Source organism: Python bivittatus, unplaced genomic scaffold, assembly GCF_059951505.1.
Source record: "Python bivittatus isolate LINGU-HERP-01145 unplaced genomic scaffold, Pbiv_v1 ctg000590_np1212, whole genome shotgun sequence".
In the NCBI taxonomy this organism is placed as follows: domain Eukaryota; kingdom Metazoa; phylum Chordata; class Lepidosauria; order Squamata; family Pythonidae; genus Python; species Python bivittatus.
In genome coordinates this window covers 19,725,408-19,751,879 of record NW_028277086.1, presented here as the reverse complement: position 1 = coordinate 19,751,879, position 26,472 = coordinate 19,725,408, and the positions used below count along the sequence as shown (strand labels likewise).

At 37.3% G+C, this 26,472-nt stretch overlaps 1 protein-coding gene across 4 annotated transcripts in view; it reads left to right on the top strand.

Moving 5' to 3' along the window:
• Positions 1-26,472, top strand: part of ZFPM2 (zinc finger protein, FOG family member 2) — a 334,837-nt gene that overhangs the window by 95,292 nt on the left and 213,073 nt on the right. Inside the window, exon 1 of one of the 4 annotated variants that reach the window (XM_088149051.1) lies at positions 15,795-15,813. The exons of the other annotated variants lie outside the window; for them this stretch is intronic. The gene's annotated coding sequence lies outside the window, so the exon portion shown is untranslated. Of the gene's footprint in view, positions 1-15,794; positions 15,814-26,472 lie in introns of those variants that run through there. 4 annotated transcript variants of the gene reach the window in all.

The following is a 26,472-nucleotide window of genomic DNA, read 5'->3' as shown; positions in this document are numbered from 1 at the left end:
AGGAGGCTGTGTGGATTTGCCCGGAGAAAAGCATTTAAGATGGAGAATGCAGTTAATTAATTTAGAGATTTAAACAATAAATAAGAACATCTCAAATTGTTTCTAGAAGTTGTTATTACTCTGGGTAAAAACATTTCAAAGCTTAGCAGCCAGGCTACACAAGGATTTCCCACTTCCCACTGTTTACATACCTTACCTAATTACCCCAACCTTGTATTTAACTCAGTGAATTCCACATCAGATTTGATGCAACCTTATTGTGGGCTCTGCTTATATCTGTAATTTTGTCTTCCCTGTTTTTCTCTCCCCTACCTCCCTTTGATAAAGTTACAATCAGCACTTTTGCTTAGCATTTTTGTTGAGCAAGACTTAAATAGGACATTTCAGATGTTACTATTTGTGAATCTGCATAGACTCTGTTGGGAAGGTAGAATAGCCAAAGATCAGAAAGAAGAAAAGGAAATATTATTCACTGGAAAAATAACTGACTTGATAAGCCAAAAAGTTGAATGAAAATCCATGATTGCGCTTTGCCTCCCTTCAACTCTTTAACAAGCCCTTGTGTTTTGGAACTTCACTTTGTTGACCTTTATTGATTACTCATCATAATGAAAAAAATAACAAAAAAGGACAATGAGCAGATGCCTATGACTTGAGGACTCTTGAGTAAAAAGACCACTCAAAATTGCTTAAGAAAATAAATAAAAAACCAAATAAAAATAAAATGCAACACAAATTGCAACAGGTTTTAAGGTCAGTGTATCATTGGAAAGAAATTGACTGAAATCAGTGAAACTTTTTTTTTCTGAACAAACCATGGACGGGATTGGGCTGCCAGGCTGATGTGAAATATGTTTAATTTTCAGCTCCCCCCCCCGAAATAAGGAGCGAGGCATCTGGGTAAAAGAATCAGATATTTGGGGACCACTTTTTAAAAAGATATGCTTAGCCCAGTGAGGAAATTAACAAAATGTAATTACTTTGAAATGAAGAAATTGATTTTGTCAAATATGAATTATGAACAGTGCCATTTTAATGGAAAGTGCTAGTGATTTCTGCACTGTGTACATGATTTGGGGGTGGGGGCTTGAAATGCTTATTTTAATCAATTTCATGCAATACCCTCCCAGCCTTTATAAATTATATTTTTATTTGGTGCTATAAATATTTTCGGGTAGAAAATAGACAAACTATTTAGTGTGCATAGGAATAGCTGATTACAAAGCATATATATATATACACACACACAAAGCAGGCACAGAAACATACATAAACACACACACATACATACACACACACACACACACACATGCCATCCTGAGAAAGACTTGAAGATTACTGTCTTGATTTTGTTTCTTTTTTTTACTGGAGAAAATGTGGTAGATATGGGATCTAGGAAAATGCTATTTGATGTAAATTAACAAAAATTCATGATACACAGTTAACCACTGATAGAGTCTGACAGTAAGAAGAATATGGTAAAGAAGCAGAGGAAATCATAGGATGGCTGTGTGCTACTCTGACGCTGAATCAGTATTATCTTGGCTATCAGATAATGCAGTTATCATTAATTTTCACATTTGCATTTCAATCTTGGGAAGGAAATGACTCTTGCTGGATGAAGATAAGAGCTCTGTACTACTATAATGAACCATCATTTTATCCTGATGCTTTATATCCATATGAAAATGAGTCTGGGTGGTGATGTGTGTGAGGAGGAATGTGTACGCAGGGATGGGTCATGGAAACATTATAACAATGTGTCAAAATTACTTAAGACTTCAGTGTATTTTTTTAAATAAGCAGCAGACTGAATACATCTATGTTGAAATAGATGCTGAATGAATGAAAGTCAGACTCCTCTGTTGCAAGATAAACTGGAGTTTAGGGTGGGAGTAGATCTTCACTGACTTGTAAGCATGTAACTCCAGTTTCCATCATGCAGATACGAAGTATTCCATGAACTGCTGGGTAGCAATCAAGCTATCACCTTTTATAGTTTAATGGAAGTGAGGCTGGGCACTGTGTTCGCCATAGTGCTTTCTATGGCAGAGACAAACCATGAATATACTATTGGTTCACTGCTTGTCCTGACAGCAGTTTGAGGCATATCCATAGTCTGAATATACTCCAGAACTTGTTGCTTACTCAGTGTTTTCCCCCCCGGTCTATAGCTAACTTCATATCCTATAGGAGAAAGTATTTCAGGCAAAAAATGTACTATGGGAATGCTTATTAATGCTTTATAAAAACATTTGCACTTTGAAAACATGCATAGTACCGAGCTGGCTTCTTACAGTTCAGGTTTAACATGCAGATGTCAACTTTGGAACACAGAAAACTTAGATATGACACTGAGATATACATTTATGAGAATCCTCTGATATTTCTGATTTAATGTAGAAAGAACTGCTGTATCACAGAAGGGCCAATTGTGAAGTCCTTTACTGTAGAGTATAAAAAAGGAGGGCACTTCTCTGCACAGTCAAATGTACTATTTTTATGTTATCTCTGTCCCTAAAGTATGGAGGACAAAATAGCTGGGGCTTAGATAGGATTATTGCATGGTTGGAAGCAAGAATGAGCACACTGAATTTCCTGGACAGATGCTTGTTAAGTGTGGACAAAGGGTCACAGTCTATCCTGGGTAATTGCTTGGCTCATTGGCCTCAATAACATACGTGTGGCAATACAGTATTAGTGCATATGCACAAGGGACATGCTGTCAGGAGGAAAACGAAAGCCCATTTTTAGACATGAAGATATTTAGAAGTTCAACGTCCTGTAGATTGTGTAATAAAGGATTTAGAGTTTGAAATTCTATTGGGAATCAACAGACATCTGCATTACAATACACTATTTCTTGTAGTTTCATGCACCAAGAGACCCAGAGAATCTGGCAGGAAGCTTTGCACTTTTCAGCTGTCTCCACTGTATTTTGGTCATAAAGGCAATCACATACTCCGGTAATTGCATAGGACTAGGAAACAATGTCAGCTTCTGGAAGCAGATGGGTTGAGAATCAAAAGGGGCATGTAATTGGTCCACAACCATTTTGCTCTTTGTTGTGTTTTTCTCATTAATTCTGCCAAGATTATTCCTGCATAGCAATAATTTTGAACTGTTGAAGGACAGGTCTGTTAATATACTGAACAAGTGTGCCCAACATGGAATCATTTAGGAGGAAAGCTACAGTCGAACAAGTGCCTGCAAACAAAGAGTGAGCTAAGAGAATACCAATTCTTGCTGAAGCTGTGTACTGTTCCAGTTGATTTTAGTTCATGTTTCCTGTGCTTTTACACATAAAAGCAGTTTCTCTAACAAGATTTTTTTTCTAGTTCATTGGAATCAGTTTTTCCTGCTCTTTGCTTCAATGTAACCATTACATGAGATTGATAGCAAAAAGATAAAATAAATTTTTATGTGTAATCTCCATGAGTATGCCAAATCCAGAAATACTAAGTTGTTAATAATTATGACATATCAACATGCCTTTAAAAGTGGTATTACTTTTCAACAAAGATAAGAAATTTTGCCAGGATGAAGGTGGCCTACCTTCTCCTGTTTTAAGGACACCTTCCTGGGCTTCTTCCTAGCACGGAGTCGGTGTATATATTTCAGGCCACCTGAGTGTGTTGGCCTTCATTATGAGGCTTGTCCTGCAAGTAGAGGAGGGGTAATAGCATGCACTGTGCTTGGGCTGCCTGAAGTGAGTATCTAGGACCCAGTGTGATGTTCTTGAGGAAGAGCCAAAAAATTAACTGGTTTGCAAGAACTGGACTGAACCAGATAGATAGCATGCCTGAATTCATTGAAATAACGGATCTGGTGCTACATACATCTTTGTAGCTTACTGTACTGTGGTCTACTGGGGCTGCCCTTGGACACCACTTGGAATCCACAACTGGTCCAGAATGCAGTGGGGCAGGTAGTGATGGATGTGTGGCGGTATGCACATGTGTCCCTGCTGCTTTGTGAGCTGCTCTGGTTGCCAGTTGGCTTCTAGGTGCCATTCAAAGTTTTGGCTGGTTATCACCTATAAAGTCCTGCATGACATAAGGCCTGCTTACTAGAGGGGCTGCCTGTCTCCATATGTTTATACCCATCTGGTTAGGTCACCTCAGTGGACACACTCCAGATGCCACGTATGAAGCAGCAGCATCTATTGGGACCTAGGAAGCATGCCTTTTTGGTGATGGTTCCTGCCCTGTGGAATTCATACTGCCCTGCAGATTCATACTGCTCCCACCTTTCTGACTTTCTGCAAACTGTTTAAGAACTGGTTTATTGGCTATTTGGCTTTTGGGGTTTGGGTTTCTGCTCAGCTGTCTCTCTCTCTCTCTTTTTCTTTTGACATATTTGGCTTTCTTTTAATTTTTATCTGTAAATATAAAGTTGCCAAGTTGCCACGGAGTCTTGAAACTGAAATAAAATAAACAAACTGGGAAAGAATGGGAGCCTAGCAGTTAACTGAGCAGTGAAACTCTCCATCAAGGTTCTTCCTTCTCTACTGATCATCTGCCTGGATGCAGGGATTCGAGTTAGTATGTGTACGAATGTAAAAGAAATTCACTCTCAAAGTTCTTGTGAGCTTCCAGAATAGACTTTATGATATAGGCAGTAATCATGGGAGTTTACCTTCTGTTCTTTGAACAATTTGCATTAAAGGAAGGTATCTGGAGGATTTAGACTAAGTGTAATCAACAGAAAAAGGACAACAAATGTATGTGAGGGGGATGAAGAATGTATATGAATGAATGAATATGAAAATATGTATTTTTATTTTTCATCTATCAAACCTTCCATGTGGGAATATGGAAGTGATGTGTATATAGGCTTGGTGTGCTTGTATATGTGTATGTGTGTGTGAGAAGAAGGAAGAAGAAGAGAAAACCATCACCATCACTTCTTTCTCACACTTTCACACCTCACACCGCCATTTATCTATTAATGCCCATACAGAAAGTGTATGTTTCAGTGGTTTGATGGAGTGCTGAGTTTGTGAATATAAGAAAGGGAAAGAAAATACTTCCTTCTTCCCAAATTTTCTTTTTGTCTCTTTTTCACATATCCTCCACCATACAGTCTTTCAGACCCATTTTAAGCTTGCTTCCATGGTATCTCTAGTGTATTTAAAACATTGAAGTAGCATGCACCCTTTGCCTATAATCCATTTACTCATATAGCTAAGCATTAGGAAACCATCTGAATAATGAGAGACTACATGTGAACATCACAATAATTCTATTTCCAGCCCAGGTCTGTCTTCCCTTTCTCCCCAGCACAGAGCAGTATATTGGGGAGGTCTAACTCTTTCCCCCTTACAGTCCCATTTAAGTGTTCGCCTGTACTGCTATTTAATTTTATTTTTGTGGGGGGGGGGAGGAGGATCACATCTTTCTACAGTCCATGTGCACCTTGGGTGATAGGCATAGAACAATTGAGTAACAGAGCTTGAAGCCACACCTCTTCATCATTTGACTGGCTAGAGCTGATACCATCAGTCAAATTATACAGTGGAATTCATGTATCTTCTTGAAGATGGTGGGTTACCCATCTCTGAATGAAATATAAACTCAAGGATATGTTTCTTGGGAGTGTGTATATAGCCAGAGGAATTTACAAAAATCTGTCTCTCACCAATATCCACTGGAGATTATGCATGATACTTGAAGGTCTCTATATTCATATTGAGTTGGAAATTATCCATACTCGCTGGAGAGTATACAGAATCCTAGAAATATAAGCATATTTCCTAAGTCTCTTAGAGAATATGTTTATTGTGTGGGAAATGTGAACAGCACTCTCTTTATGGATACATTATTTGCAAATTCAACATGGTAAATGTGGAGAATGGTTCATGTTGCCCCTAATATAGTTTATACAATGCTTGGTTTCTATTCCTTCCATGAAGCAGATTATAGTGATGTTAAAGCCAATAGAACAAATAATACCTTTAATGGAACATTGAAAAATCTAATTCAGCAGAAATGTAAACTATGGTCAAATGTGTTTCTTGTTAGACAAAGTATGTATATCCAGCTTTACTTTAATATTTAAAATGCAGTGTTTACTCCCAATACAAAATAGAGTGAAGAATTATCTGGCAAAAAGTATCATATTCCTTTTTGACATCTGGGTCTTTAGATAAACCTGTGCTACTCTTTCTCAAGAACCCAGTCATATATTGTTTATCTAAATAGAGAGCTGATATACTGTATCTATATTGTAAAGCAAACTGAGTTAATAAAGTTCAAACCATTCATTAATTGATTGATTATGAGCCATCAAGTCATTGTTGACTCTTAGCAACCACATAGATATTCTCCAAGACAATCTGTCCCTAACTTGGTTTTTCAGGTCTTCCAACGGTGTACTTATTGCCACTGTATCTGAGGCCATCCACCTTACTGCAGGTTGTCTTCTCTTTTCTTCCACCTTTCCCAGTTTTAAAGTCTTCTCCAGAGAGCTAGGTTTTTGCATAATGTGTCCAAAGTAATTTGAATAATTTGAGCCTGGTTATGAGTGGCTTGAGCGAGAACTCTGGGTTGATTTGTTCAATGATCCATTAGTTTGTTTTCTTGGCTGTCCATGGTATTCTTGGGAGTCTCCTCCAACATCAAAGTTCAAAGGCATCAATACTCTTCCTTTCTTGCTTCTTCAATGTCCAACTTTTGCTTCCATAGAATATCACAAGGAATACCACAGCTTCCACGATTCTGATCTTTGTAGGCATAGACACATCATGGCATTTGAATATATTTTCCATGGTCTTCATGGCTGCTCTACCAAGTGCTATTCTGTGGCATATTTCTTGACTGCTTGTTCCTTTACTGTTGATGCTTGACCCTAAAAGGCAGAAGCTATCTTATTCAGTATCTTCATTGTTATCTTCATTGTTATATTGTTACATTCATTGTTATATTCATTGTTATATATCTTCATTATTATATTCAGTATCTTCATTGTTAGTTCTAAGGCTGGCTGTTGTATCTGTTGTCATTAGGTTGGTCTTCTTTATATTTAATTTTAGTCCCACTTTTTCACTGTACTTCTTGACTTTTATTACAAGTGTTTTCAGATCCTTTGCATTTTTGGCTATCAGAGTAGTGTCATCAGCATAGTGAAGATTATTGATGTTTCCACCTTCCTCCAATTATAAAACCATGCTCATCTTCTTCCTATTTAGCTTCCCTTAATATAGTATATGGATGATATTGATTGAAAAACTAAGGGTAGAGTATACAGCCTTGTTGCACTCCTTTGCCAACCTGGAACTAATCTGTTTTGCCATGTTCTGTCCGTACTGTGACTTCCTGACAGTATATAAGTTTCTCATGAAGGCAGTGAGATGTCCTGGGATTCCCATTTTTCTGAGCACATTCCATAGCTTGATGTGATTGATACAATCAAAGGGCTTTCTATAATCAATGAATCATATAGTGACTTCTTTTTGTTACTCTTTGCTTTCTCAATTATCCAGCATGCATCAACAATAATGTCTCATGTTCTTTGGCCTTTTCTAAAGCCAGCTTGAACCTCTGGCATCTCTTTTTCCATGTAGGATTCTAATCTTCGTGGGCTAATTCTAAGCATTATTGCAATTACATGCCAAAATTAATTTATCATGAAAATCTATCACTATTTATTTCTGGGAAAGTGGGCTGAATATAGCAAGACAGAGAGCTTAAGTTTGATATTTTGGTGATACAATACCAAGGCTGAGTAATCCTTGTTTAGCACCCACAACAATTTTCATTGCTGGAGCTTTAGAGAGTAACAGGTGTATTAACTGTATACATTTCATCCCAAAACATATACAGTAAAATAAAACATGTGGGTATGAAGGTATAAATGGAAGGAGATGTTAATATATTGGTGGAAAATAATAAAGATAAGATAATCCATATAGAGCATAATATATGTAATATAGCAAAATATACTACAGTATGTGAAACTTCATATGCTCTTTGAAATTTCAGGCTATTTAGGTTTTCCATGTACATTAAATGGAATTTAAAGGGATCCATATTCCTAAATCTGAGCAGATATATTTTCAGAAGCATTTTAACCATGAAATATAACCCTTGGATCATAACTGAAATATGATTTTATTTTGTTCATTAGTGCAAGATTTTTTCCTTAGAACTATTGCTTTCATTAAAGGATATGAGACTAAATTATCCTAATGGCCCACCCATTTGTTTTTGTGGTGACAGAATTGCAATTAGTAAATAAATTTAACATTAACAACAAGAACAGAAGAACAGAGGGAATATGGAGCTTGAGCTAATGACACAACCTATTAGTGTACAGAGAGAGGCATATCGGTCTATGGTAGCCAAAAATCAGAAGTCTGATAACACTTTTTTCTGAATACAGGTTAGCAACTTCATCGACGGCAACCATTTGCAGTTACAACAGTGATAAAAAGTAACTTTGCGACCAATGCCTGCATTTGCAACCTTTGCAGCATGTCTCTCTGAGTCATGTGATCACCATTATGGTCAGTTAGTATGTGTTGTCCTATGCCTGACCCATTTTTCTCCCCCCTCCTTGCAGAGCGGAGAGATTGCCTAAACAAGCTATCCCTTCCTGAGTTGCCTTTCCTAAAAAATGCTAACCCCAAGTTAACAAGCTAAGCTCTGTGACCTTAATTAGTTGATTAGAACCCTCCACCAGCTGACAGCTGCTGCCTGAAATTGACAAGACCCTAATCAGTTCCACCTTAAAAGCTTTTGTTTGCCTTCTTACTGGCTTGTGGCTTGCAGCCCGGAGCGCGGTAAACAGCTAGCACATTCCTTTCAATGTGTATTCTCCATTGTGTGCCTGCTTACTTCTTGTAATCCTTTCATCTCCAATGAATGTAAATACAAACCTCAATTCTTGCTAATTATCCCAGCGCCTGGGTGAGCATTCCAAAGGGCGGGGGGAGGGGGGAAAAGGACTATAAGATTTGCCCTTTTATCCGACTTCCTCATGAGTCAAGTTCTGGAAACCTTCCCTGCTGTTTGGGCTTGTTTGGTTGTTTGGGACCTTATCCGTCTGATGCTGTAAAGCAAAGGAAAATCATAAGCACAGTTGCGGTCCTGGGATTTTCACTTAGGGATTGCTTTGCTTAATGACCAAGTCGCCAGTCCCAATTGTGGTTGCTAAACGAGGACTACTTGTAACATACTTTATTAAAAGGCATGAAATTTTATCAAAAGCTTACAAAAGCTTAAGTTATTACGTGTGATGGAATGTTGTTATGAAGGCCATGCTCAGGGAGATAAGCGTTTCCTTAGCCCCAACAGGAGCATGGGAAGTTTAAGAAGATGAGACTGGCACCACCCTAAGGAATGCACGGTGTTGTGGCTTGCTGGCTTGGGAACTGAGGTTCAGTCTGGAGAGATTTCTGTCTTGAGGTGGAAGCTAATAAACGCAAGAGAACTGTATTTGCACTGTCTCGTGGAGTTCTTTGGGCTGAACCTGACATTACGAAAGCAGAATAATAAGTTATTAGTTGGTATACTAATCACTTAAAAATCTTTGGAAAAGGTAATGAATACGTCCTATCTTATGTGGACTTATGCTCAAACACAGAATATGCAGAAGTAGACCTGACAATCATAAGTTTAGATTAATTTCATTAGATTTTCTTCACTGTAATAATAAACAGAGGTTTAAACTGAGTATTCCTGTTTGCACTAATTTCCACAAAACAGTCAATCCCCTCTCTTTTTTTAAAATCATTTAGAGTATATTAAGAATCTCCTCTTCCTCCTCCTCCTTTTCAGTGGTTCTGTTTTTCCCTCCCCCTCATTTGTCTAAGTTTTCTGTTCTTTTAGCTTAACACAGTTCATTTTAGCATTGATTTTCAGGACTTTTGTTCAGTCTCCAATGTCTGTTTCCACTTCTGATGTTCTATTTTGAAATGTTACATTTGAATTTTTCTATGTGTTAAATACCTGACTGAAAATATAACTTCTACTCAGTGATATGTTCCCAGAAGGATAGTATATGCTTCATGGTACTGCAGTGGATATAACTGCAAATGTGTGAACAAAGTTGCAAGACATCAGGCAGATTAGCATAAGGAATCTTCTGTTTAATAAGAACACAAATGCCAAAATGGTTTTTATTATACTAAACGGAAGGTGATATTGAGCAAACAGCAGAATATCCTAGTATTATATTGCTAGCTTATCAAATGGTAATAAATGCACAAGACCTTTTTGCCATTTTTAATTTTAAAGAAAATGATTTCTTTTTTTTTTAAAAAAAAAAGAAGCCATCAGTCTTGGTGTTGGAGAATGCTGGAACCTGATGAAACCAGCTGAAGAGACAAACTGAGTGTACAGATGCAGATTAGGCTTCAGAAGATGAGGGTATAAAAGGGATTTAATGGTAGGATGGATTATAGAAATCCTTGTAACAATGTTAAATAATTATCGTTCCAGCCGAGATCAAAGCACTGCTGATTGAACCCCCTCAAGCTGTTAATGCAGAGTATCTTGAAAAGAAGGAGGGGAAAACTCCTCAGAGATTGGTCAGCCTATACTGACAGTGTCCTCTGATCTATAAAAGTTTCAGCTGCATTGAACGGATCAGTTGTGCAGAAGGAAAAGACCTTGTCAGGATGACTAGTATTAATTATACATGGCTTGCTTGGGAGGTATTGGCTTTGAAGGGTACTCGCAGGCTTGATTGTTATTGGAATACATTTAGCTTTCTATACATAGGGCAGAAGGTGATGGCATTCACTTGTTAAGCAGAAGGCTAACGTAAACCCTAAATGTAACTCTGAGGGTGTTTCATATATACCCATTCAAATAAGCTTGGTATGTGGTTTCATTGTAGTCCAAAGGTGCATAATTTCATGGTTTTAATAAAAGAATTGTAATAAAGTTTTACTTAGTAAACACTGGTATTTGTAGAAAGATAATAGATCAGTTGCATGGAAGAGAGTTGAATGAACCTTCTCCAGCACTGGATGAAGGGATTTGCTTTCTCACGCTTCCAAACTTTGACATCTCAAGTCCTTACTATTCCCTTTATTTAAAATAATTGTAAAGCGTGGTAAAGCCTTATTAAAAATAAAATCAACTGTCTACACCACTTTATGTCAGTAATGTATCTATCCGTCATTAAGTTATTAAAGAGGAAGAGCCTTTAAAAAAATAAAAGGTGCCAGCATTCTTCTGCACCATAAATCTGATTAGACATAGGCTTTGGACCTTCACTTCTAAGAACTAACTCAGAGGTCCCCAAACTCTTCAGCTCATCAACCCTTTCACGAAGTTTCAGATTGTTCATCAACCCCCAAACATTTATTATATGAAAGTAATTTAATTAATACTACTTTAACTAATAGTATACATTTTTTTTCCTTCCTAGCGTTTTTCCCGCATGTGCAGGGTCTGCTTTTTTTTCAGATCAACCAAATGTTGATCCGTTGGTTGTGACAGGAATTGACCAAGTAGTTTGTCTCCCGAACCTGACGTCGGGAGCTGAGAGAGAGTGACTGGCCCAAAACCACCCAGCCAGCTTTCATGCCTAAGGCAGGATTAGAACTCACAGACTCCTGGTTTCTAGCCTGGAACCCTAACCACTAGACCAGACTGATGATGATAATAACAACAATAATGGATAGTCCTATCGACCCTTGGGGGAGATATTGACAACTTTGGGGAACCCTGAACTAACTATACAAAACCCTTGGCCTGGATGTGAACATTGGCCAGTTCCATTCTCTCTCACATTAGATATAATCAATTTTTTTCTCTGTCATTCATTCATTCATTCATTCATTCATTCATTCATTCATTCATTCATAACATACTCAAAAATTGATAAATTCTTATCAGCATTCTCTTTTGCCTCTATGAATGCCTGCACAGGATATCATCACAATCTTTATAAATCCCTCGGCTCATGATGGCTCTTCATTTTTTATTTAGATAATAGAATGATTATCTGTGTTGTTCACTGTAGTAGTGATAATCAGCAAACTTTTGAACAATTTGTACTTTTAAAATGTGTTTAAAATTCAAAATCTCTTAAAATTAGAAGATCTTTGGACAATTGGATTGTTATTCTTTATTTCAAAGAGGATTGATGTTTCTCATCACCTTAATATCACAGGTTTAAGGATCTGCTCTCAGTAAAACAATTTAAAAAGTATTTAAATTAAAACCCTTGAGAAATGCAGTGTTTTTGGAAGGTAAGGCTGACAGATGTCTTTCTTGGAGCAAAGGCTAAAATTGTTGCATACAGCTTTTTAATAGAAATATTGATCTACTTACACTGATATCACCTAGCTGAATGTGGTTGTCTGTATAATGTGAATGTCATTCCATATATCTAAATAATTGTTTGAGATCATCCATATGATTAACTGAGAAAAAAGGAAGGAGTGTAGCGCCAGTAGAACTGAAGAAGACAGAATTTGACATCACAAAAGGACTTCTTTCTGTTTGCAATCTGAAATGAGTTAACATTCTTGGACTGGATAAAAAATCTCCCCTATGCTTTTGCATCCTTGTTTGCCATGAAATGAGAATTTAAATGTAATCTGGATGGTAGATAATTTTGAGGAGTGGATGGTGAAACTTCTCAGTGTTCTTCAAAGTTTCATTTGATTGGTAGTCACAGTTTTTAATTTTTTAAAATGTGATTTTTTTGAGAAGCATTTATGAAAAAGTACATCTGCCTTAGAAAAACAATAGTTGCATCTGAAAACCATGCCATGTCAGTTTTGTTGCCTTTTTGTTTTTAGAATCTACTTCAATAAGATTTGGGAAGCGGGAATGGAAAAGTTCACCTTACACTGGAATATTTAATATCTTCAGGAATCTTGAAAGCATGAGCAAATAGTAGCAAGAAGATACTGATTTCTAAAACTTAATGATAAGCTGGAGACAAATTCTATCCATAAACCCCTGAACAAACTTAGTAGGCATAGTAAAAGTATACATATCCTCATATGGGGTGATATTGCTTAAAGAACAAGAAGCAGAAAATGGGAAAAGATTTTACATTCTCACAATAGAAAGAGTGTTCCAAGGATCTATATCAGCCTCAGTACTTTTAAGCAATGTACTGTAAGTACTAAGTAAGAAGTTAGGAGAGTCTTAAAAAAAGGTGCATCTGCTTTAATCTGCTCATTAAAGTTAATGCAACTGTTAGGAGAAAGGAAATAGATTATAGATAATTTGAAAATAATTTTTCCAGTCTGCACATGCTCCAGATGAGGCATTTATCATCCAGGCAGACCAGGTCATCTTGGTCATTCAGAGAATCTTTCAGGAAATATGGATATTTTCTTCTACCATGTGTATTTTTTCAGTTTGTTCTGAGATCATGACAGATGAATGAGCATTATAGTGGTTAATGTAAGCTTGTATAATAATGCATATTGCTATACAAAATGTAAATTCAGAGCTAGGCTAATGCATTCTGAGTACACGATGACTAATCAGGAGAGAGTTCTTGGAGTAGTGGGTAGTGAAATTTCAGCTTGTGGGAAAAGACAAATTCCATCAGAGTGATTACTAGGAAAAGAATGTAAAATAAAATTGCCTTAATAAAAAATCAATAATGTAACTACAGGTAAGATACTGCATCTTACAAGGATATTGGGGAATTGAAAAAGGTTCAAGAAAGTCAAATGGTATCCTTCCTTCCCACTTTCTGAGGACATGTGTCAGGGCTGAAGAATAAGAGCTTGAGGAAACCTTTATTTGAAAAGCTACTTTTCTTACTTTTTATCGTCTGTGTTAATTTTCAATGTTAACATTATTAGTAAGAATTAAAAAATAGATTTTTACTCACCCTTATTAAATAACATAATGTACATAATGTGCCCGTTGTGTTACTTGCTTTTGAGGTAAGCCACGTTATGCAAAAAGCAGAAAAGGAGTAAGAGATAGTAAGCCAAGGAAATTAATGTCGTGAAATAATTTTGAAAAAAGGTGGTTTCTATCTTTGTAAACCATCCCTTCCACCTTGCCTCTATAGCAACAAAATAGATTAAATGAATAAATCGGATATTATTTCACTAACCTAAAATGGATATATTTGAGATATATATGGAAATCCTGGGCTGTGCAAGTTCTTTTATAGAGCTTTGACACTGAAGATGTAAAACCTATAAAGCTTGAGGAATGCAAAAATATCTAAGTGCGCATAGTTAATTAGGTATGGATTGTAAAGGATTTTACAAATATACATTTTATTTTTAAGTGGACTTAAATAATTTAAAATTTTAAATATTTTTATTAAGCTTCAAAAATGTTACAAAGTAAATAGCTGTATAACTATATCATTGTTGTAGAAAAGACTGTATATTTTAAAAGAAAAAAATCTTTTTTTAAAACCTATTGTATATTAGGGTTAGGGTGAAAAAAAAAGAGAAAAAGGAGAAAAAAAGGTAAAAATAAAACAGAAAAACAAAGAAAACAAAAAAATAACATCGAACAAAATACCCCACCATTGTATTTAAATATAAAAGGAAAAAATATCAGGCTGTTGTCATTATATAATTTTCTTCAATTGTATTGAGTTTTTCAGTAATAAGACATTTCATTCATTGAATCTGAAGCCATTGATTGGGCAATATGGATACTTCATTTCCCTGCTTCGAATTTTTTACTTATTATCCAAATTTATTTTTATAACTTTTAAATAAGTTTCTGTTTACTCTCAGAAAGGACTTCTCCAATACACTTGATGTCTTCTGGCTTTCAGAGGGTACAAAAATATTGTGGCCAATAGTGAAAACATCAAGTGTTTAACTGCATATGTCACCACTCAGCCTTTTTAGGTAAATTGTATTCCTTTTGTATAATCTCACAGGTATTGAAAGTATCCATGTGTAAATTGCTGATTAAGGATAGTCATATCATTTTCAGCTGCTGCTTTAAAAAAAAGTATTACCGGTCATTTTAAAATAAGATTTGCTCCAAAATCTCAATTACTTATGCAAGAGAAAAAAATCAAAGTTATTTTTTCTGCCCAGTGAGGTCTAAATATTTCTAACAGCCTTCAACACTGGAAAATCCCAAATGCATAGGTAAAAAAACAGGTTTTCATTTGTCACCAAAAAGCAATGCCCTCTCCTAGTTTCCCACATAATGCTTCTTTCAGAATAATGGATGGCTGAGGAGTGCCTCCTATAATATAATGTTCAGGCAGCCACTTACTGGAAGAGATGTTCCCTAAAATACAGTGGTACCTCTAGTTACGAACTTAATCCGTTCCGTGACTCTGGTTGCAACTCGAGTTGGTCGCACCACTAAGCAAATTTCCCCATAAGGTTCAATGTAAATACGGCTAATCCGCCCTCCGAATTTGGTCGCACCCCGAGGTAAATTTCCCCCATAAGGTTCAATGTAAATACGGCTAAACAGTTCTGAAACATATGCATTTTATTTTTAAACCTCAAAAACATGAAAAAAAGTACAGTACAGCACAGTATGAAGAGGGAGAATGGGGTGGGGAGGCAGTTATTGTTTGGAGGGAGAGTCCCCCTCCAAAGGGACATCGAGGAGATCTCCTTCAGGGGTTTCCTCTCTTCTTTGCCTCTTAGCTGCAGGCTCAGTTCTGGGGAAAAACCTGTCTAAAGTCAGTTGCCAGCCTGCTCTGCATTTTCTTTGGAACCATGCTGACAAGCACACCAAAAACCTTCCAAACGCCACAAAACACACCACAAGCCTCACCGAACGTCTCCTTGCTACCGCGATCTCGCCTACAGGAAGCTGCGACCGCGTGGCAGCAGGGAAAATGGCCGTGGATCCGGTTCATAACTCGAGGTGGATTTCGCAAGTCGAGGTAAATTTTTGGGGCTGGAGCTGGTCGTATCTCGAAAAATTCGTAAGGAGGGGTGTTCATAACTAGAGGCACCACTGTATGTGGATCTTCAACTATTTACAGCCGCTAGTGTCATTACTGAAACACTGAAGTCTGACCAGTAGGATACAGGCAATCATTACATTGTTTTTAAGGAACAGTTCTATTTCATAAAAAATGTTTTAGCCTCATTGCCACATTCTTGCCAGCTTTAGCTTCCATGTTGTCTTGAAGAGTATCCCTAAATAAAAGACATTGCAGTAGTCTAACCATAACATTAGATACTAAATTGCTATGACCAAGTCAATCCTGTTCAGGAAAGGCTGCAGCCAGTGAGTTGCATCTATCAAATGAGCCAGCAAGGCCCCTTCAGCCTCAGGTGAAAGGTGAATCCAAATGAACAGTGAGGCTTCATCTAGACTTATCCAGTTCCTGAACCCATGAGTCACCTATCCACAAAGCCTCTACCTTGTCAGGATTGAAGTTCAGTTTATTAGTTCTCATCAGCCTATTGTATCATCCAAATACATCTAATACCTGCACTGTCTCATCTGACTTTGAAGATAGGGATAAAGGGCTGTTTGTTATGTGGATATTTTTGGCTCCTTATTCCAACCCCCTCGATAACCTTACTTAGCATTCATAGAGTTGCTAAATGACAGTAACGGAATTGGTCCCTGGAGATCCCATGGGGCTGAGCAGAAGTCCCTTAGTGCCATCCCTGAACCAAACCTCTCTGGTAGGAGTGCAGTCCTGAAAAATATTGTCTTCTATCTCCATTCAGCTCAGTAGGATATTATAGCTCTCATTCCATAAGAAAATCACTCTTTGCACTCCCTGTTTTTCCAGTGGAGCAGTTCATCAGAAAAGATGACCAAGGTAGTGTTGACCCACTCTGAAACCTCACTAGAATGGATCCAGATCTTCCAAGAATGCATGAAGCAGGTTAGCCACACCTTCTGCCACCTTGACTAAAAAGGGGATATTTGCATCACACTGGTACTTAATACCTCTGGGGTCAGAGATGACTTGGTTTGGGAATATGCTTCATAGCTTTTTACTCACCATTAATTTACCATTAAGGGAAAAAGGGACGAACAGTTATTGCTCTTTTTTTTTTTTTTGCATAAAGGGATCTTTCCTTCCTTCCTTCCTTCCTTCCTTCCTTCCTTCCTTCCTTCCTTCCTTCCTTCCTTCCTTCCTTCCTTCCTTCCTTCCTTCCTTCCTTCCTTCCTTCCTTCCTTCCTCTTTCTTTCTTTCTTTCTTTCTTTCTTTCTTTCTTTCTTTCTTTCTTTCTTTCTTTCTTTCTTTCTCTCTCTTTCTCTCTCTCTCTCTCTCTCTCTCTCTCTCCCGTTATGATAACTGAAATGCATGACTCTCTCATCTTGTGTAAACCTAATTTTATTTGAAAACATTAGATTTAACTCAGGAAAATACTTTCTATTGCTGCAACAGGACCCAAAGCAGTCTTATCATAAAGAGCCTTGTAAATATTAATTCTTCTGAACTTCAAATGACATTTTATTGTCTGCATTTAGTTTTAGGTTTATTGCACTGAAAAATACCTTGTTTTGGCACAAAACACTTTAAATTGAGATAGTTGGAAGTAAAGATGGAAATGCATAGAGAGCGGCCTATATTAATTATGTCAAGCAGGAACTGACAGGGAAATGTTTGGAGCAATTTGAGTCACATTTATCATGACTGTCCTTTAGGAACGGACTCTAGTCATCCTCAAAATATCGGGGTATTTGTTAAAGAAACATATAGCAGCAGCCCCTCGTTAACAATTCAATAGAAGAAAAAACCCTGCCTAATCCCCAGGAAGATACACACAGATGCTGACACCAACACAAGCAGCCAATCAGTAATTCAACCCCCCACACACACACCCATCCCCCCCTTCCCCCCCCCAGATCTCTATAAATACCCACAAAAAGGGTCACATCACTCTCGGCACAGAGAGAACTGCTCCTGTCTGTGCTCCTGCACTCTGAAGATGCCGGTCACAGGTGCTGGCGAAACGTTAGGAAACAAAACTTCAAGAACACGGCCACACAGCCCGGAAGACCCACACCAGCCAAAGAAACATAGTCTTAAAACTGAATTGCTGCTTAGTCCCTAATTTCTAATGTCTGGCAAATATAGTAGATTATACACATGTGAATATAATTGAATGTTGATCTAGATACTCCAGTAATCTTGATTTCTGATTTAGCTACTCTTTTGATACTTTCTGACGATTTTCTATATTGAAGTAATGAAATGGTAATTATGGATTTTTTTAGATGGTGGTAATAGTTACTATAAAACATGTATTAGGAAACCCGAATATCTGGTATATAATTTATCATGTTGTGTTATAAGTACACCATGTGGCAATTATTATTTTTGTTCCTAATCGGGTATATCTGTTACCAGATTGAAATGTTGCTGGGCCGGGACAGAAGGTAGGGGTGACGTACTTTACTTCATCTGGTTTTCTCCTCTCCTTTCTCTCCCACTGGATTAATGAAAGGACATTAAATGCACCAGCTGAATGGGGGACAGATTTATGTCATGGGTAAAGGACATATCTAGGGGATAATGGGACTCAGGACTGGTAGATTCATAATCCATTTTGACTTGCCACCAGCAGTGGTGTGCTATGAGTAGAACTGAGATGCGGGCTGGGTATATTGATGGAGAGATAAAAGCAGCAGAAAATTCAAATAATCTAATGGCCCCTTATCTGCCTTCTGCCAATGCTTACTATTATTCCTTAATACTGAGAAAGGATTCATTTTCATTTTCTTTCTCACCTTTTTTGGTAGCCTTAGAATAGTCATCGTGTTTTTCCAGTTCTTTCTGTTTAAGGCAGCAGATATCTCTATATAAAAAGTGTGTATAAATATGTATCTGTCCTGAACCTGGACTACTGTTTCATTGTAGATCAGTGTATTCCTAATTGTTTTATTTCTCCTTCCTTCCTTCCTTCCTTCCTTCCTTCCTTCCTTCCTTCCTTCCTTCCTTCCTTCCTTCCTTCCTTCCTTCCTTCCTTCCTTCCTTCCTTCCTTCCTTCCTTCCTTCCTTCCTTCCTTCCCTCCCTCCCTCCCTCCCTCCCTCCCACCCTCCCTCCTTTTGCTTTTACAAATTTGTATGATTAATAAAATGCAGTATGAAAGATTATAATAATTTGATGTATGACAGCATTGTGTATCTTTTGTGATTTGTTTTCATTCATCCCAGTTTAAACTGTTTCCTTGCATCAAACTGAATTTGCCCATGGAGTGCCGTGATCTGTTTCTTGTTTATTTTCACCTCTTGGTCAAAAGCTGCATCTTCTCACAGTGAGAAATATACATTAAAGTGAGTAATAATAATAATAGTAATAATAATAATAATAATCGTTAATCAAAAACTGCATGTGTCTTTATGATTGTGCCAGTGTTCTGGTATTCAATTATGCAATTTTCATTGGCATATTAATCATCTTTTCAACAAACAAGCCAGCGTTAATTAAAGCAAACCATGGATAAAGACATGTTGCCGGATCATCATTCTGTTTATCACAGTGCACAGGCTGGCCGTTAAGTAAATTCTGAACTGTGAGATGAATTTCAATGTTGGTTTCATCTTTTTTGGTTAGAGTTTGAATGCAAGTCATCTAACAGCAATAACAACAACAATGAACTTCAGGCCTCAGAAGAGAGAGATGAATTTATTTGTAATTAATGGCCAAACCCCCCCCCCAAAAAAACCCCAAACCAAATTGTTGCATTCCACTAATGAAAAGTAAGGTCTTTGGAACACAATAATTTTTGAAGGTGCCCCTGTACCTATTTGCACAATTCAACTACTTTTTTACTAGCTTACAAAACACAAAATATTTAAATTTATCAAAAGTATCTCTGCAGTAGCATAGTAAGAAAATTCAACAGACTAATGTTATTAGCCTCTAAGTGCTGTAAAGCTAAGAGTCTAATCTCATTCTTTGCACAGGGACCAGTATCCATGTCTTACACTCTGGCAGCGGTGATTTGCAGTATGAACCAATACCAGCACATGAGAATAGGAAAATGTAGATCATCTGTTCTGCAGGACAAATCTGAGTATCATTTAAAATATCTGTGTTTTCTTTTAAGCATGTGACTTCCATCTATTCATTAGTATCCTTCTTGGATATTAAACAGGAATCATGAGCGTGTAAAATGGACCCATTCTAGATCCCTGGGCTGCAAAAATCTAGACAACCCCTAGATGTAGAATTTACTATATTTTAACTGCCACCTAGCAGTCAGACAGATTGTTGCAGCCCAGATTGTTGAAGGAACCTAGAACACAACTGGTTTGGAATTTCCTTGAATGAAACATCAAGTCAAACGTCAAGTCAAATTTCAGGTGGAGGCCTGTAGCAAACAGAAGTGTTAGCTCTGCCAGAGTGAAACAAACTTGCTTTGAAAAGCTTTATTGCACACCCTACAATTTCAAAAGGGAAGAGTTGCAGGCTTTTTTCTTTCATCTCTTCAGTTCCATCAGCTGATCTCTTGTATCAAATGCTCAAGTGTATTGTCTTCATAATAAATCAGACCAAACCAACTTCTTTTTGATGAGCAGTAACTAAATGCATAAGGTAGAGGATAATAGGCTGGTCTGTAAAATAGGCAAGAAGACTTTATAGATAATAAAATGGATAACAGGCCGGAACCTGAATTGCTAATGTAATTCAATGGATTATAAAACATTTGCATTTTAGACTGCTTTACTAAATGCATTACTTTCCCTAAATCTTGAGAAATGGTGGTATTATTCTACTCAGAATCTCCTTATGGTTCATCTTATAAGAGTGGTAGTGAGGTTGCTATTTTCCTATGACTGAATGCATAGTGCTTGAATAACAGTGGGTTCACTGAGTTCATAAGGAAGATGTGGATCCCATGGAATAATTTTTGAACATAGGTAAGCATTGATTTTTACTTTGGAAAGACTAAAATGGTGGGTATTTTGAAAAGCAGTAATCTCCATGATTATCAACTTTTTCCCCCGAGCTTTCCCCCATAAGAGGTATCTGTGATTTGATTTTAGTGCTCTTGGTTGTGCTTCTTGTCTGATATCACTCCCTTTTCTAAAGGAAAGGAAGGACTATTGGAGCCATATGCAACACCAACAGAGGCCTGATGGTTAGTCCATGGATTGTGTAGCCTGCATATTCTTTTGGAAGCCCATTTGCAGATTCTTTGATGTCAGTAAACGTGCTACATGAAGACTAAGGGTTTCATTACTGTAGCACACTGCATAATCAGGGATTGCAATCACCGTGGATAAGTGCTCACTATTTTTAATAAAGGAATTTTCCACCCGAGTTTATATTAACAATTGGCAGGTCAGCATTTCTATCAACAAGATAGGAGCTAGTCAACACAATTTTGATAGCTCAGGTCTGATGATTTATGCAATATTCTGAATGCATGTCATGACAGTGAATGATCCTTTTAGCAATTGCCTTGTCAAGTTCCTTCAGAATTTGAACTGAGATACTGATGCTTTTTATATGAAGATAAGGGTCTTGACTATCTTTGCTGCTATCTTCTCCTTTTCCAAAGTATGTGCCTTGTCTTTGAAGAAGAGGGTGGTAATGGAGGCTTGCAAGTGTATCATAGGTTTTCACACATTCCCTTTTTCAGACTTTTGTGAACATTTGGTTGGAATGCTTGAGCTAGTAAAGATCTTACATCCTTATAAGATGCTTTTGCATTTCTAAATATGAGAAGAGATTGTCTCAGGACATAATATGTGGATCAGAAGTAGAAACTCTATATCAGAGTCTTCCAGCTAGTTTCCACTTAATTAATACTATTGAGGTGAATTTATTAGCAACACCAAAGAATTATCAGGACAGTGTTTTTCTCCCGAGGTCTGATTCTCCCTAGGTCTTTAGCTTAGTCAGAGGGGTTTAGTTCCTGTTTTTGATTACTCCTTTGCTGATCCAGAAGTTCAGGAACAAGAATAGCTTGTTGTGTTTATTTTGTATTGACCCTGGACACTGATTTCTAAACATTGGCCTTGTTTGTAAAACAACTAATACTCTCAGATTTCCTTATTGGGTGGTTTTAGCAGGATACAATTAAAGTCATTGGGCCCAATATTGCCATTTGGGGTATGTAAAGTTTCTGCCCACTTTCTCCAGGAAATACCTGATATCCCATAAATCCTTGCATCGAGACAGTCCTGGCAGGGCTTTGTTACAGAACTAGTTCCATCCCTGTTATTCAAGCAGGAGTAGTAACACTGCTTGATGCTGGAGACAATCAGCATTTGGGAGGTATATTCTGGTGCTGCCAGACTTCGGCAGAGAATTTAGTAAAGGAGAAGTTTGCTTCTTCAACTGTTTCTGTTCAGCTCTCTCTCTTGAAGGTTTCTTTAGCAAAATGGGACAAAGAGGTATCTTTTGGTCTTTTTCACACGTCTGACCGGGTGAAGATATTTGAATTATATGTAATATTGGGTCATTTGGGGTTACATCTAATTTGGGACATTAGCTGATTGAATCAGTTGAACTGATTTTGGTGTTTCTACAATACACTAGCTCCTTCCCAGTTGAACATGTTTAAACACAGCCATTGTTTCAAATATCTCATTAATGGAATTCGTTGCTTCATCTGTACTCACAAGAACTATTCCATGTACGAGTACTTGGAGTAGTAGGCCTTATCCTTGGCTACATTAAGGCACTCCCATTAGCAATCATGGGCCGGCGGGGGGGGGGGGAGCGATTTAAGAAAATTCCTTATGGTTTATACTGTCAGTTTTATGGGGTATCTACTTTTGCCTCATAACTCCTTTAATCACAAAATTCTCAAGCCATTTGGATCTGTTTTACTTTAAATGCTTATTGTCTGTCAGAAATATACCTATTTTCCTAAATGTTTGAAAATGTTGTTTCATAGTCAATAAATTTGACAAAAGTTAGTTAACTAATGATAGAGTAGATGTCATTTTTTGCTCTATTGCCTTCCCCATGTCCTGTGCTGTTATATGTTGGTTTGCCAATGACCTTAATAAGGATCCATCCATCCACCCACCCATCCATCCATCCATCCTGGTATGTTGCTTAAATTGTAATAAGTGCCAAGATAAACCTAAATGTGATTTAATTTAAATATAATAGGCAATATTTTAATATTGTCTTAATAATTAAAATAATCAATTCAGCTACTCTAAATCATATTTAATAATTTTCTCCTTCTGTCATATGACAAAAGAGCCAGTTTGGTGTAATGGTTAAAGCATCAGGCTAGAAACTGGGAGACAATGAATTCTAGTCCTGCCTTAGGCACAAAGCTATCTGGGTGACCTTGGGCTAGTTACTCTTTCTCAGCCTTAAGAAGGAGGCAAAGGCAAACCACTTTCAAACAAACTTGCCAAGAAAACTGCAGGGACTTGTCCAGGCAGTCGCCAGGAGTCAAAACTGACTTGAAGATGTATGTGCGCGCACACACACACACACACACAAGTTACATGCTAGTGTCAACTCTTGGAGAACATTTGAGGACTGTCTACAACCATTCAGTTATACGCTGATGAACCTGAATGGAATTTATGCTATTTTTATTTAAACAACTTATATAGTCATCCATCTCATCAGAGTGACTCTGAGACCAATAAAGAGGTTAAAACAAACAAAAAGCCCTAATAACACAGATTGTAAAATCATTATTCAATAAAACAATACTATAACACAAGCCTAGGGTCGAAAAGCCAGTCTTCTTGAAATAACCAACACTCAAATATCAGGATTTGCTTAATATCCTGGTCCAAATGTCTGTGGTGTTTAACACCTTACAAAAGGCCAGTAGGGTTGGGGTCATCTGGATCTCCAGGAGAATGTTATTCCAGAAGGCAGGCACAGAAACAGAGATGTCACGATGCCTAGGTCTTAGAAGATGACATTATTTAGTAGACAGGACCTGGAGCATGGCAGCTGCAATGGTATATGGGAAAGACTGTGGGAGACTGGGCCAAGAGATGCTGCCAAGGGAGCGGTCAGATAAGAGATAGCATAGCCCGCAGCTGGATAATGGGTGTGGCAAGAGGCTCAGAAGAGACCCTGCTAGTTTCTCGGGCTGTAAAGGATTTTGTGTGTCTGTGTGTGGGGGGAATTGTACTTTCAGATTTGCAGGATTGATGTCGGCCTCGCAGGGTAAATCAGATAGGAATCATAACCAGATGAGCTAATTCTAGTTTATTGTAAAGTTACATTGGCAGAATCTTGCAAGTCTGAAAGTACAATTCCCCCCCATCTACTTTACAGCCTGAAAAACTAGGGAGGGTCTCTTCTGAGCCTCTTGCCCTGCCCACTGTCCAGTTGTGGGCTATGCTGTCTCTTATCTGACCATTCCCTTGGCAGTGTCTCTTGGCCCAGTCTCCCAAGGTCTTTCTCACATACCATTACAGCAACTCTGCCAGTTCTGGTAGGGCGAGCTGAAACAGAGATAGGTGATCCTGCAAACTGGCCATCCCCCCTATGTTTATAGGTGATAAACAGCACCTTGAATTGCACCTGGAAATCCACTGTGAGCCAGTGCAGCTTGCAGAGCAGAGGTGCTACATGGGTGTACCATGCAGCGCCCAAACTGCCCATGCTGCTGCATTCTTCTAAATGTTTTTCAAGGGCAGACTATGTGGAACACATTACAGTAATCCAACCAGGAAGTGATTAAGGCATGGGTTAGTGTCATCATCTCAATGGCAAAAACATAGCAAGTTTACTGATTGTATTAAGACTAATGAAGGCCAAAAAAAAAAAAAAAAGCCTTGACCCATACGTGGAACTCAGAAGCTATGAAGGGGTGCATAGCATCGAATCCCACTTTCCCCAAGATTGGTTTTCTCCCTTCATCATTGGAAGTGAAGATAACAATATATTAGTAGATAGCCATGTGATACTCCTCCAGGACCATAGAATTGCAGCTGAAGTCTTAAAAATAGAACACATGCGTGTAGATACTTAAAATAAATCACATTCTGGTAAGGGTCACATAGCCAAACATCATTCCTGAAGATCATTGTCTTATTTAAATTCATCATTATATTTAATTAATTTTAGCTTTCTCTATAGTCTATTATGCTATTCTAACATTCAAAAAGAAAACAAAAACCTGAAGACACTGATGAGTCTAGACCTAGAGTTTCTCAAAGGATCTTTTGTTTCTTGTCTGTGAAAATGAATAGCAATTAATCAACCATTATAATTAACAAAATAAGGACACATACTGTTGTCACCTTATATAACAGTATCCCTTTCTGTATCAGAGACATTTCCACAAATCTGATATAGTATGTACCTATAGGGCAAGACAAATGTCAGGTTGGGAAATGTCAGGCACTAGAAACACCAGGGTAGTTGGTTTTTTTGTTCAACACAGACTAAAAATTGAAAGACAAAAAGATTGAGATTGATTGTGTTAAAACTCTGATTTTAAGTAAATGCACTGTGATATTAAGGCTCTACTCTCAAAATAATTTCAAATAAAGATGATCCCCCTTTTTAAAAAGCTTGAGCATTTCAGTTCAGCATTTATTCTAAATGATCAAAACATAGTCATAAAAAGGGATATCAGTCAGAACAATGAAACACTGAAATATCAAGCAAAACAAGACCTGATACTTACAGTAAAAAATAATCTCATTTATTTTCTGTAGTTTTGGAATTTAGAAGCATGTCCCCCACTTTCGTGTGTGCATGTCTAAATCAAAATGGAGACATAGAAAATATATTCTATGATGAATGATTGAATAAAAAAAACTATTGTGTGTGTGTTTGTGTATAGCTATATGTATATGTGCATTTGTATGAGTACGCGTGTGTGTATACATAGTATATGTATATATATTATATATATAGAGAGAGAAAGCTATATACTGTATGTGCTTTTGTACAATTTATAGGAAACAAACTGCTAGTCATTTGATATTTTTTGAATATAAGAATATGTAAGTTATCTACCACATCTTTTACTCCTTCCTTGCACAGCATAAAAATTCATTCTCCATGTTCATGTCATTCAGAGTCTTAAGTGTCCCATAAACAATTAGTAATGAAAAACTGAAGTAGACTCTGTTTTACATTTTCAGACTTTTGGAATCCATATATAGCAAGTTCACAGACCTAAACACTTCTTCCTGAAAAATTTCCTCTCTGAAAGAGTATATCCACATTTTCCTTTTTCCCTTCATAAAGGAAGTAAAAGGAGGTAAAATTGTCAGGTAGACTAACAGATCAACTTCCACCAGGATAGGTTATCAGCCAAGTGGGAGGCAGCACAACTGAAGTTGTTTGAGGGTGATGTCATTAAGCATTACTGTGACATGATACAGAGCCAATCATGCCCAATTTGTATAATAAGGCCCAAGTTTAATGTTTAAAAAATGTTTTGCATTGCTGATTACTATGTCGTAACCGGAGCTACATAATCAGAAATATTGGCTGCAATCATGCATTTCTAACCATCTCTTTTTATGGATCCAATGCTCTTGTGCTTGGAGGATACAGATAGCAACAGTGAGGAACAATCAAATATAATTACAAATATATTACAAAAAGCAATACAAAATAAACAGAAAAAGTAATACATAATAGAACAATTACATATGCCACAGAAC